This window comes from Desmodus rotundus, chromosome 3 (genome assembly GCF_022682495.2).
Source record: "Desmodus rotundus isolate HL8 chromosome 3, HLdesRot8A.1, whole genome shotgun sequence".
Lineage (NCBI taxonomy): Eukaryota > Metazoa > Chordata > Mammalia > Chiroptera > Phyllostomidae > Desmodus > Desmodus rotundus.
The window spans coordinates 88,602,680-88,615,780 of record NC_071389.1 but is presented as its reverse complement, the minus strand read 5'-3'; the positions used below and the strand labels follow the sequence as shown (position 1 = coordinate 88,615,780).

The following is a 13,101-nucleotide window of genomic DNA, read 5'->3' as shown; positions in this document are numbered from 1 at the left end:
AGTGATGGAGCAACTGGAGATGAACATGAAGATTCCCTTCAAGAAAAGACTTGTCCCAGCTGCTGGGAATGTTGTGAGAAGACAGACTACAGTTGTCAGGTCTTTCAGGGTTTGCCTGCAGAAAGCTGCCTTGACCAAAGTCATACCCTTTGTGATGCAGCTCACTTCCAATGGCTAATGGCTACATGGGCATAAAAGCCCAATGACTTTAGCCAAATGCTGGACAACACTAAAAGGCTGTACAAGAACCAGATTTCCCCATGGGATTGGCCAATGCAATGCACTTTGACTCTCCCTTTGTCCAATTCTATTTCTTTCCCATTCCTCCAGGGGTAATAAGTATCTTAATGAATATCCTGCTTGACAAACTGTCTCAGTGTCTGCTCTGAAAGACATAGTTGCTGCCCCATCTTAGTAACTGGTAATGAGGCTGTAGCTAATAATTTTAATTTGCTTTGACATTCAGTGGCTACTTTGCCTTCATCCAGGACCTCACCTAGTTGAGATTATTTACCTAGTGGGGTAACCCAAACACATATTCTTGAACCTTTGATTGTCTGGCCTTTTTTTGGTTGCCATAAGTTTTTATTAACTTTTTCTATTGGACAAGGAAGTATTAAGAAGCATTCTGGAGAATCTCTTGGGTTCCAGACACAGTCATCTGTATTTTCCAAATACAGCTACACAATTTTTCCTATCTCATATGCTCTTCTTCAGTGTGGCCATTAGGAAGTCTAATTTCCTCTCCTTATTCTGGGTTGGTCTTACTAACTCCCTTGTAATTGACAGAATAGGCAGGAGTAACACTGAGTAACTTCTGTGGTGAGGCTGGAAGTAGTCTTACAACTTCTGCCTTAGTTCTTGGATGCTCCCTCTTGAAACTTTTCACCATTCTGAGAGAAGCCCAAGCCACACTGAAGACATGTATGTGCTCTGGTTGACCATCCCAGCTGTGTTCAGCCTTTGAGTCATTCCAGCCCAGTTACTAGATGCTGAGAAAAGAAGCTCACAGATGATTCCACGACCAGTTATTCATGTCATCCTTAGCCATTCAAGGCTTCTTGGCAGAGGCCCCAGTCATCATGGAACAGAGACAAACCATCTCTATTCTGCCCTCTCTGAATTTCTAACCCACAGGATCTGTGAGCATAATAAATGGTTGTTTTATGTCACTCAATTTGGGGCAGTCTGAGTAGAGTACAGCTGGAGATAACCAGAACTTTCTCTCTGCCCCTGTTATGTGAGAATGCCCAATTTCTTTTTGGTAGTCAGGATAAACATCCCCAGCCAGTACAATAACTTCCTATTTTCTCTGATGGTTTAGTGGCATAAGGAGTCCCAAATGGCCAGATGACAGTCTCAATTTCCAGTTAAATGGAGCCTTGGATGTCCCATGATGGGAGAATTCCCTCCCTGGAAGCAAAGGCCTAAAAATATGCAAAGTCTAAAGTTGTGGATGGGAAGCAAAAATTCTGTGACTGGGTTATTCGTTAGCATAGAGAAAGTAGCCCTTTCTTCCACCTCTTGATAACTGAACTTGTATATCCTGATTATGGAAGAAACAGTATGCAAATTGACTGTTGATTTAAAGCATAAACTACATCTCATAGAGAGAACCCTATCTTTTTGGTGTGTTACCTCCCAACTGGCATCATAACTGAGTACTCAGTAGGCCATTCCACCATTTCATTAGGTTTGTCTTCTGAGTGAGATAGCAGCAGTTAGTTTCATGTGTGAATCTATTACTGTGTTTTGTCATTGTGGTTTCTTTCATGTGTGTTGTGTGTTGTGTGTGTGTGTTGCCTCCCAATTAGCATTGCAGCTGGGTCTTCAGTAGGTAAGTTCACCATTTTATCAGTCTTCTGAGGGTAAAGCCAGTGAATTCCACGTGCATGAAACTACAAAACTGTAAAGAATACCATGGTAGCAAGTAATGCATTTTTTTGTGTGTGGCTCTTTTCAGTTTATTGCATGAGGGAGTTACACTAGTCCAAGTTAAAAGCAGACCCTAAATGGTTATATCATACAAGCTGTGAGGTTTTTAAACTTGTGACAAGAGACAGAAGGGAAATTCTACTCACTGCAAGGAAATGCTCACTTAAGCTTCAGTGAGCCAAAAGCACTTAAAACCCTTGAACCTTCAGCTGGTCGTCCTTAACCAGTCCAGTCTCTAGGAAGAACTGGCATACGTTCTTACGCTGGTCACTCTGTAGCTGAATTACTTCTCCACATTCTAGATGCACAATTACAGTACCATTGCAGGCTAATTTCTTCTTAAATGCCTTCACTGGTTTCTTTTTATCGTAACCATCTGCGATCCCTTGGACAGCAGTAAGGCTCCTCCTTCTGTTTCTCTGTTGAATTCCTATGTGGATATAATCCTCTGTGACAGCAGGAAGCAGATCATCACCCTTCATCAGCAAAGGGGTCAAAAGAGCAGAGGTTCTGGATAGCGGACACACTATACGATTCCTTTTCCACTGCAGGGGGAGAAGGTGGGCAGGTGGGACAGAGAGTCGGGAAACAAGGGGGGCGGGTCTCAGGGGGAAGGTTGCTGAGTCCTTGGAGACCTTGGCAGCTCAGTGACTGGGGCCTAAGTAATTCATTCTTTAAGTTAAGAATAGCAATGTTATAAGAAGCATTGTGTGTAGGAAAGGCAAATTATATCCCAAAACACACATCTCTTTTCATGAGGACAAATCCCCGCAGCTTCCATAATATTTACACTGGTGATGCCACCAAGTGATGCCTCTCTTTTTCAGTGGTAGGCATCTTCCAATTTGGAGGAAATATTTTAATATACTAAAAATACTGGAACTCCAGAACCTTCAAGTTGTTGGGCTCTGAATTCCATAGGACTTACCTCCCACCTTACCACACTCAGGTCTCTAAGGCATCCAGCATCCTTGTCACTGATGCTCATCAGGTTCAGTTGGCATGTTTCATCAGTGTAGTGGAACAGTGTGGTGTATGAGATATCAAGACAGTCAAGATCTCTGCAAATTAGATATGGCAGGTAGGAGAACTGACATTACCTTGGCATGACACCATGTGAAAGTATACTATTGTGCCTACTAGGTGAAAACAAACTGTTTATGGAGGTCCTTGAAATTTGGTAATTAGAAAAATCGCATTTTCTAGATCAATAGGTGCTTACTCAGGGCCATGTACTGAATTGCTCCAGTAGAGATACCATATTTAGGCCCCGTCCAGGTAACTCGGTTAGAGCACTGTCCCAGTGCAGCAAGGGTGTGGGTTTGATCCCCCATCAGGGCTCTTACAAGAAACAACCAATGAATGCAATAAGTTGTTTCTCTCTCTCTCTCCCTCTCTCTCATCAATAGTAATAATTTTTAAAAAGAGATGCCATATCTAGACTAGCAGCTGCAACAGAAGTCACCATCTAGTTACATTTCTAATGAGTAACAATCATTCTCCCAGGTATATTTGCCTTCCATACAGGCCAACTAAATAAGTTAAATAGAAATATATTAGAAATCATCAACCTTGAATTTTTGGAATCTTTGATGTTAGCATTAACCTCTGCAATTCCCCTAGGGATGCATTATTGTTTACAATTTTTTAAACTTACCGTGTTAGCAGGAAGGAAAAATTCCGGGATCTTCCTCTTGGCTCTTCCAATCATAACAGCTCTCATTGAATGGATCAGAGATAAAGTGGGGTTTCTTCCAGATACTGCTATATCAGCTATATTGGGGGTTGGAAAACTATGGTTGTGATTCAAATCTGGCCCACTTAGATACATCTGTAGATACAGTTTTATTAAAACACAGTCATACGTATTCATTTACATACTGTCTGTGGCTGCTTTCATGATAAAATGACAAAGTTGAATAGTTGCCACAGAGACCATCTAGCCTGCAAAGCCTAAAATATTTACTCTCTAAGCATTTGTAGAAGGTTTGCCAACCCCTCAATTATACATTTAAGAGCTAGAGTAAATACGACAAGGTTGGTCCCTAGATTCACTGTCATCACGGTGAGATGGACCAGGTTACAAACTCAGCCTACCACTAGAAGCCCTTTGAAGTGCAGCATAGTGGTACATTAGATCTCCCAGAATTCGCAGCAAGTCAGAGGCAGTATCTATCTACTAATCTACAAAAGATGCAAGTAATGGAGCTGGATATTTCTTTTTCTAGATGCATAATACCTCTAGTAATGGCCACAGGGGACCATTACTGGGGAAAGCTTGGAGGAAGAAACACAACATTTACCTATAGCAGTGTTTCTGGCTCTTTCTCAAGGTGACCTGGCCTATTCTTCATCAAGGGCTCCAGTCTAATAACTGATGGTTCTAGAAACTTGGTGAGAGACTGTGTCACCACCCAGTCTCTGACCCAGACCTAGAGTTCCTCTTGTAACATTTAAGTAAGTCATCTTCTTTTTTTATTTCTAGGGACAATGTGAACAATTAGCCATCACCTAAAATCCTGTGGGTCAAAACATTCTGATTAGCACTTCATCCCTGTTGTCTGTTATGATATGTGTACCCACTTGGACTCTGATAGTAAAGTTGGCTCATCCAATATTCCATTGAAACCAGAAAGCCCACCTTGATGGCAACATCTTCCACTGCTATTTCTTTATGGAGAGCATTCATTTTCTCTTCATTCAGCTTTTCAAGAATGCTGATGTTCCCACTCACATTTCTCAGTGCAATACTGTTGAAAATAAAATGTTTGAATTTTTTGGTGCTTCTGCAAAAAGCACTGGGCTGTTAGAACACATACACACACACACTGTACAATATAAAGATGAAGTTTTTTCACTTCCTTCAGAAATATTTTACTCTTTTATTCCAAGAGGCATTTGTCTAGTTAACAGCTCTAATCTGAAAGGGTAATAAAACTCTTCTCTCCTCAGAAGAGCCAGATGATTACAGCCCAGAATGCTGCCTTTGGCTAAGCCCCAAGGCAATGGCAAAACTGAAGCACTACCTCCTTAGGAATTTCCATGTCAAAAGGGGTGAAGCCTAGAATCTGGAGCCATCTCTGGGTTATAACAGCAAGTTTTAGATAGATGTTAGATACATAGATCCAGGTCATTGAAAAGACATATTTACATTCCAAAAGGTTAGGGTGAGACCAAGGACCCTTATGTGCAGTCTCCAAGGAGTTAAATTTTTTTTCTCTCTCCTTTTGGGAGAGGAGAGGAATGACTATCCTTCCCTTGACAAAGAGAAAATCCATTGATCTCCAATCTTTGTCTATCGGGTATAACCTGTTATGACACAGAAAGTTCCCATCAGCTCTCATTGTCCCACCCGTAGGACTAAGGTATGGGGTGTTGAATACTAGTGCTGCACTGTTACTCTGGCTGTTGATCTGCATGTATCAATGAAGAAGAGCTGTTATCCCTGGCCCAAATGCCATGTGTTACTGCCGTATTCACAATCATAATGTACATAACTTTGCAAGTGGAATAACATCTGAGACATTCCACAGTGTGTACACACAGCGAAGGGAGTGTCCTCTGGGCCCTCTCAGGGTGTGTGTTTGGGGAGAGGGGTATGGTGGCACATGTTTAACCTTCCCGTCCATCCGAACATTTCTTTCTCCCTTAGCCTTTATTTAAATTCCTTTCTCTGTGTTACACTAGGAGGGTTTGGCATCTTAATTTTATTGAATATAGACCACCAATGAATCCAAATTTTAACCAACTAACCACTTAAATTGTTGAAACCACTCCCAAATGCTCGAGCTAACACACTGAATCCCGAATCCCCAGTAAGTGTGCCCATTTCGTAAGTTTGCCTGAGGCCATGCCATGGCTTATTCTAACATTCCTAGGATCCAGTTCCAAACATATTTCCTACCAATACCCACTAGTGAAACCTTGCAATTTTGGGAGAGTGTAAGCTCTCTCTTTTTAGGATGTGCTTTGGGCTTTCCTCCATAAAATATGCTGAACTCTGACTCTAATTAGGGCTCTAAAAGCAAAAAGGAGTGAAGAAGCAGATATTGGAGAGAATAAGCATCTTCCTGCAAGGTAACTGCCTCAGGTGAAGTTATTACAAGCAAGGGAAGGATTATCTCCTCACACATATGAGGAAGTGTTGCTTCTGTTGGCAAAAAAAGACTTGGGGATTCAAAGTTCTCAGTTTTATCTAAGCTCACACAGAGGCCTTGGTCCTTCTCAACCACTGCTCTTTCATCTGAGAGGCTTGGCAAGCCTGTGAAGTCAACTTACATTGTAAATTCCACAATCCACACAATTAAAATTTTATTTTCAGTGAGGTATGCCTGCAGCTAAAAAAAAAAAGAGTATTAGGAGGGTGTTGTCATAGATTCACTCTGATTCTAGCTTCAGCTAAGTGTTCAGTGGTCTGAGCTTGTCTTTTTTACCCCCTGGAAGCTGAGCAGGGTAGTCCAAAGTAGTCATTCTATCCATGGTTGGCAGAATTCTAAGATGGCCCCCAAGACTCTTTTGTATATATCTTATGTCATTTCCTCCCCTGAATGTGGGTGGGACCTGTGGATATGATGGGATATCAGTATCATGATGCCAAAATAATTTAACAGATGCAATTAAGGATACTCATCAATTGGCTCTGAGCTTATCAAAAAGGACATTATGTAGGTGGGCCTGACCCAATCCTACCAGGCTTCTAAATCTGGGTCAGAAGTCAGAGAAAGAGGGAGCCAGAGATTTGAAGCATGAGAGGAATTCAGTGTAAAGGAGATTCTCTGTTGCAGGCTTGAAACTGGAAGGGGCCACCTGCAAGGAATATGGGTGGAGCATGGGAGCTGGAGATAGCTCCTTGACCACACCTCGATTTTAGCCCCGTGAGTATGTACACAGAGATCCCAGCTATGCCAAGTCTGCACTGCTGACCTACAGAACTCTGAGGAAATGAATGAATCTTGTTTTAAGCTGCTAAGTGTGTGGTTCTTTGTTATTTAGCAAAAGAAAACTAAGATACCAGCTTACAACCCCTTTCATATTATGGTTAATAAAGTGTAGCAGCTACGTGGTCTCCCATCACTTGCTTCATTATGCATTGCAGCACAATCACAAGAGGTGATAATGTAATTCATCATGAGGCCACAGCATGACATGGGTTACTTTTATTCTTTATTTTTTTATTTTTAGTTGTTTATTCTTGTTCAATTACAGTTGTCTGTATTTACCCCCAACTCCCCCCCAACCCCAGCGAAACCAATATCTTTCCCTTGTTTCCACCCCCACCTTGGTTTTGTCCATGTGTCCTTTATAGTAGTTCCTGTAAACCCCTCTCCCCACTGTCCCCTCCCCACTCCCCTCTGGTTACTGTCAGATTGTTCTTAATTTCAATGTCTCTGGTTATATTTTGCTTGATTTTTTCTTTTGTTGATTAGGTTCCTGTTAAAGGTGAGATCATATGGTATTTGTCTTTCACCACATGGCTTATTTCACTTAGCATATTGCTCTCCCAATTTGCAAGGAACTTAGCACTATGTTCAAGGCCAGCGAGATTTCCAAGCTAGTCCCAGAATTTCATTTTTGCTAGTCTATTTCCTGGAACCACTCTTGGTAACAAGTACTCTATCCATCAGGGTCAAGTCAGGAAAGAGGAAACAACATAATACATAACACATTTCAACAAAGAGAATTCAAGAAAGGGAAATGGTACAGCAAGCATTGGAGAGCTGAAAGAAAAGAAGGAAAGAAGGAAAGAAGGAAAGAAGGAAAGAAGGAAAGAAAGAAAGAAAGAAAGAAAGAAAGAAAGAAAGAAAGAAAGAAAGAAAGAAAGAAAGGAAGAAAGAGAGAGAGAAAGAAAGAAAGAAAGAAAGAAAGAAAGAAAGAAAGAAAGAAAGAAAGAAAGAAAGAAAGAAAGAAAGAAAGAAGGAAGAAAGGAGGAAAGAAAGAAAAAGAAAGAAAGGAAGAAAACCAACCAAAGACCAAACCACACTAGAAGCTTGGTGGAAGAACAGTGTCCCTCCCCAAATTCACATCCACCTGGAATCTGTGAATGTGCCTGAATGTGACCTTATTTGGAAATAGGAGGATCTTTGCAGATGTAATCAAGTTAAGATGAAGCCACAGTGAATTAGAGTGGGTCCCTAATTCCAATGGCTGGTGTCCAGATAAGAAGGCCAAGTAAAGACACAAAACACATGAAGACATGTGAAGACAAAGGCAGAAATAGGAGTGATGCCACTACAAGCCAAAGAATGCCAAGAAGTGCTGACCACACCAGAAACTACGAAGAGATAAAGAAGAATTCTCTGCTAGGGCCTACAGAGAGAGTGTGGCCCTGCCTGGCTGCTGGCAGGTTTCAGAGCCAGCTAGTTCTGGGAGTGTAGAAGGAAAGCAAAGGCTGGGATCAGCTGCTGTGTGGGAGAAGTGCCACTGCTGGCACAACACACACAAAAAAGGGGCCTTTTCTGCCCTCCCCCTGCCTTCATATCTCCCTCCATGGTCTCTTATGGGCAGAATATAAGACAAAACCAGCTGGCAAAGGAGAACTGTAGCTTGTGAAGTTCCTATTTCCAGCATCTCATAGCAATAGGAAGCTGGGCTTGGGGCTGACTGGTAAAGGACGGGCACAAGGTAAGTGCGTATTTGTGTAGGTTGCAAGATGCTGATTACACAAACATTCTGCATCGGTAACTGGAACAAAGGGGCTCAGGAAGAGTCTGAACACAAGTTTATTTAGCAAAACTGTAAGAATGAGTAGAAAAAAAAATCACATTTGTACTTTCAGAGTGCAAATAATAGTTAAAAGGGTAACACTAGATTAAAAACTGCTTTTGGGTTGGCAGGTCTTTTCTTGGTTTAAAGAGTGTTTACAAAAAAAAAGTCCTAAAATATTTTCCTTTTAAATACTAGTAATATAAGTATCAGCTGCAGCATGTATGTACTAAATCTTTTCTCCTGCAAAAACGATTCCTGCCAGGTGGAGCCATGAGGCAGGTAAATGGAGTCTTCTGGCACTTCCCTCCACCATACCCCACAGATCTCCAAAGCACACAGGGACCTAAAGCCCTCTGATCTCCCAAGTCAAAGCTCTGTACAGGTTTGCTCTTTAGATTACACTACTTCGGACAATTTTCTTCACCCACCTCACATCTGGTTTTCAATTCCAGTCAATTAACTGAAAAACAAAACAAAACAAAACCTTTCCAAGAACTAGAAATGGCCACTACTATTTCTTAATCAACTGTTATGTACCAGAACTACTACATTCTATAGTCACAAATTTTTGCTTGCAAGTAATAAACCCTCATGAACCAGCTTGAGCAACAGAGGACTTTTGTGATAAGGTATGTTGATCTATTATCTATCTACCTATCCATCATCATCTATCATCTATCTATCTTCCTTAAAAAACTTAACTTTATTTGGTTTCCAGGACATCACATTTACCTGATTTTTCTCCTACATCTCTGGAGGCTTCTTCCTAGTTTCTTTTGCTGGTTCTTCCTTATACCCCTGACTTCTAAATACTGGAGTACCCAAGAGCTCAGATTTTGGAGTTTTTCTCTTTTCTATATATACTTATTCCATCAGCCATGTCATCCTTTCTTATGACTTTGAGTTTCAAATTTTGAGTTTCAAAAATAAACTGACAGTTATTGAGCATTCTATTAGAGAAAGGGGTTTAAATGAGGGTGTGGATACCATGAGGCAAGGGACAATGAGGAACATGGCAAACTAAAAGTTCACTCTGCAGTGCTGTGAACAAGTTCTCCGTGTGTCTTGGTAGACATGTGAAAGTAATGTGAAAGCAGGAGTAAGTAGAATCACTCTTTCTAGAATTGCCAAGCGTTTGTGATGTTGCTACCTAGCATGTTATCTCCATGATGGCAAGTACTATGTCTTATCTGTTGCATCCCCTGTGCTTACAACAGGCCATTTGTAGGTGTTCACTGCAAATTTGTTAAATGAATAAATGCCAAAAATACATAAATATTTAAAGTCAAATGGTCAAAGAACATTTAAACCAATAACTAGTGCTTTGTTATCCATCCCAAAGGAGAACAGAACTACAGATAATAGAAAACCACAATGTATTTATATTAGTCAACATCATGGCTACAATTTTGAAGAACACTATAGTAAGAATGGCAGCACACAGGAGCCCCCAGTGAGTCTCCTATGCTGCTTCTTTCCTGACTGTTACTGAAAATACAGTCCAAAGATAGAGGGCAACAAGAGGTTCGTTTCACCTTCTGTGCAAATCTGTGAAGTACTCTCCTCACTCATACCATTGGTGATAAGCAACACCAAGTCACAAGGTAATCATAAAATAGTTTTGTTTTCTCAGGTTTTTTTTTTTTTTTTCATTTCAATTGGGAAGAAACTTCAAACCCTACAGACATGTTGGAAAATAGTACAATTAACACCCCGGTGCCCTTCACTTAAGTTTACTCAATGTCAGATTGTTCTTAATTTCAATGTCTCTGGTTATATTTTGCTTGCTTTTTCCTTTTTTGATTAGGTTCCTGTTAAAGGTGAGATCATATGGTATTTGTCACTCACCGCCTGGCTTATTTCACTTAGCATAATGCTCTCCAGTTCCATCCACCCATCACAAAGTGTAGGAGTTCCTTCTTTCTCTCTGCTGTGTAGTATTCCATTGTGTAAATGTACCAGTTTTTGGACCCACTCATTTACTGATGGGCACTTAGGTTGCTTCCAGTACCTGGCTATTGTAAATTGTGCTGCTATGAAGATTGGGGTGCATAGGTTCTTTTGGATTGGTGTTTCAGGGTTCTTAGGATATGATACCAGCAGTGGAACTGCTGGGTCAAAAGGCAGTTCCATTTTTAGTTTTCTGAGGAAATTCCATATTGTTTTCCACACTGGCTGCAACAGTCTACAATCCAATCAACAGTGCACTAGGGTTCCCTTTTCTCCACATCCTCTCCAACACTTGTTTAATTTTTTATGATGGCCTTATGACTGGTGTGAAGTGGTATTTCATTGTGGTTTTAATTTGCATCTCTCTGATGGCTAGTGATGCTGAGCATCTTTTCATATGTCTCTGGGACCTCTGTATGTCTTCCTTGGAGAAGTGTGTGTTCAAGTCTTTTGCCCATTTTTAAATTGGGTTGTCTGTCTTCCTGGAGTGGAGTTGTTTGAGTTCTTTATGTATTTTAGAGATAAGGCCCTTGTCTGAGGTATCATTGGCAAATATGTTTTCCCATATAGTTGGTTCTCTTTTCATTTTAATGCCGTTTTCTTTAGCCATGCAGAAGCTTTTTAATTTGACGAGGTCCCATTTGTTTACTCTTTCCTTTATGATCCTTTCTTTAGGGGACATATCAGTGAAGATATTGCTGCATGGAATGTCTGAGATCTTCCTGCCAGTGTTTTCCTCTAGTGCTTTTACGGTGTCACGACTTATATTTAAGTCTTTTACCCACCTCAAATTTATTTTTGTGTATGGTGTAAGTTGGTGATTGAGTTTCATTTTTTTGCACATAGCTGTCCAGATCTCCCAACACCTTTTGTTGAAGAGGCTATTTTTACTCCATTTATGCTGCTGCCCCTTTGTCAAATATTAATTAACCATAGAGACTTGGGTTTGTTTCTGGGCTCTCTGTTCTGTTTCATTGGTCTATGTGTCTGTTCTTATGCCAGTACCAGGCAGTGGCTTTGTAATACAGTTTGATATCAGGTATTGTGATCCCTCCTGCTTTGTTCTTCTTTCTCAAAATTGCTGCAGCTTTTCGGGGTCATTTGTGGTTCCATATAAATTTCTGAAACGTTTGTTCTATATCTGTGAAATATGTCATTGGTACATTAATAGGGATTGCATTGAATCTATAAATGGCTTTGGGTAGTATGGCCAGTTTGATAATGTTAATTCTTCCAATCCATGAGCATGGTACGTGCTTCCATTTGTTTGTGTCTTCCTTAACTTCTTTCTTCAGTGTTGTGTAGTTTTCTGAGTACAGGTCTTTTACCTCCTTGGTTAGATTTATTTCTAGATACTTTATTTTTCTTGTTGCTGTAGTAAATGGGATTTTTTCCCTTAGTTTCTCTTTCTGACCTTTTATTGTTGGTGTACAAAAATGCCATCAATTTCTGAATAGTGACTGTATCCTGCTATTTTACCAAATTCATTTATTAGGTCAAGTAGTTGTTTACTGGAGTCTATAGGATTTTCTATACAGACTATCATGTTATCTGCAAACAATGACAGTTTTGCCTCCTCCTTTCCAATTTGGATGTTTTTTATTTCTTTTCTTGTCTGATTGCTGTGGCTAGGACTTCCAATACTATGTTGAATAGGAGTGGTGAAAGTGGGCATCCTTGTCTTGCTCCTGATCTTAGTGGGAAAGCTTTAAGTTTTTGTCCATTGAGCATGATGTTAGCTGTTGGTCTATCATGTATGGCCTTTATTATTTTGAAGAATGCTCCCCTTATTCCCACTTTACTAAGTGTTTTTTATCATAAATGGGTGCTGTACTTTATCAAATTCTTTTTCCAAATCTATTGATATGATCATGTGATTGTTGTCTTTCCTTTTGTTTATGTGATGTATTACACTTATTGATTTGCAAATATTGTGCCATCCTTGCATCTCTGGGATGAATCCCACTTCATTATGGTGTATGATCTTTTTAATGTATTGCTGGATGTGGTTTGCAAATATTTTATCAAGAATTTTAGCATCTATGTTCATCAGTGATATTGGCCTGTAGTCTTCTTTTTGGTTATATCTTTATCTGGTTTTGGGATTAGGATGATGCTAGCTCATAAAAAGAGTTTGGGAGTCTTCCATCTTGGATTTTTTTGAATACTCTGTGAAGGATAGGGGTTAGCTCATCCTTAAATTCTTTGTAAAATTCTCCTGTGAAATCATTGGGTCCAGGGCTTTTGTGTGTTGGAAGTTTTTTGATTCTTGCTTCAATTTCATCAGCTGTTATTGGTCTATTCAGGCTTCCTGCTTCTTCTTCATTGAGTTTGGGAAGATTATATTTTTCTAGAAACTCATCCATTTCACCTAGGTTTTCAAATTTCTTGGCATACAGTTCTTTGTAGTAATTTCTTACGATCCTTTGTATTTCTGTGGTATCAGTTGTAATCTCTCCTCTTTCATTTCTGATTGTGTTTATTTGGGTCTTCTCTCTTTTATTCTTGATG

At 40.1% G+C, this 13,101-nt stretch overlaps 1 pseudogene; it reads right to left on the bottom strand.

Annotated features, from left to right (window-relative positions):
* Window positions 1–2,123: 2,123 nt before the first annotated feature.
* LOC112297600 (eukaryotic translation initiation factor 1 pseudogene) lies at window positions 2,124–5,764 on the bottom strand (annotated as a pseudogene).
* Window positions 5,765–13,101: the final 7,337 nt, after the last annotated feature.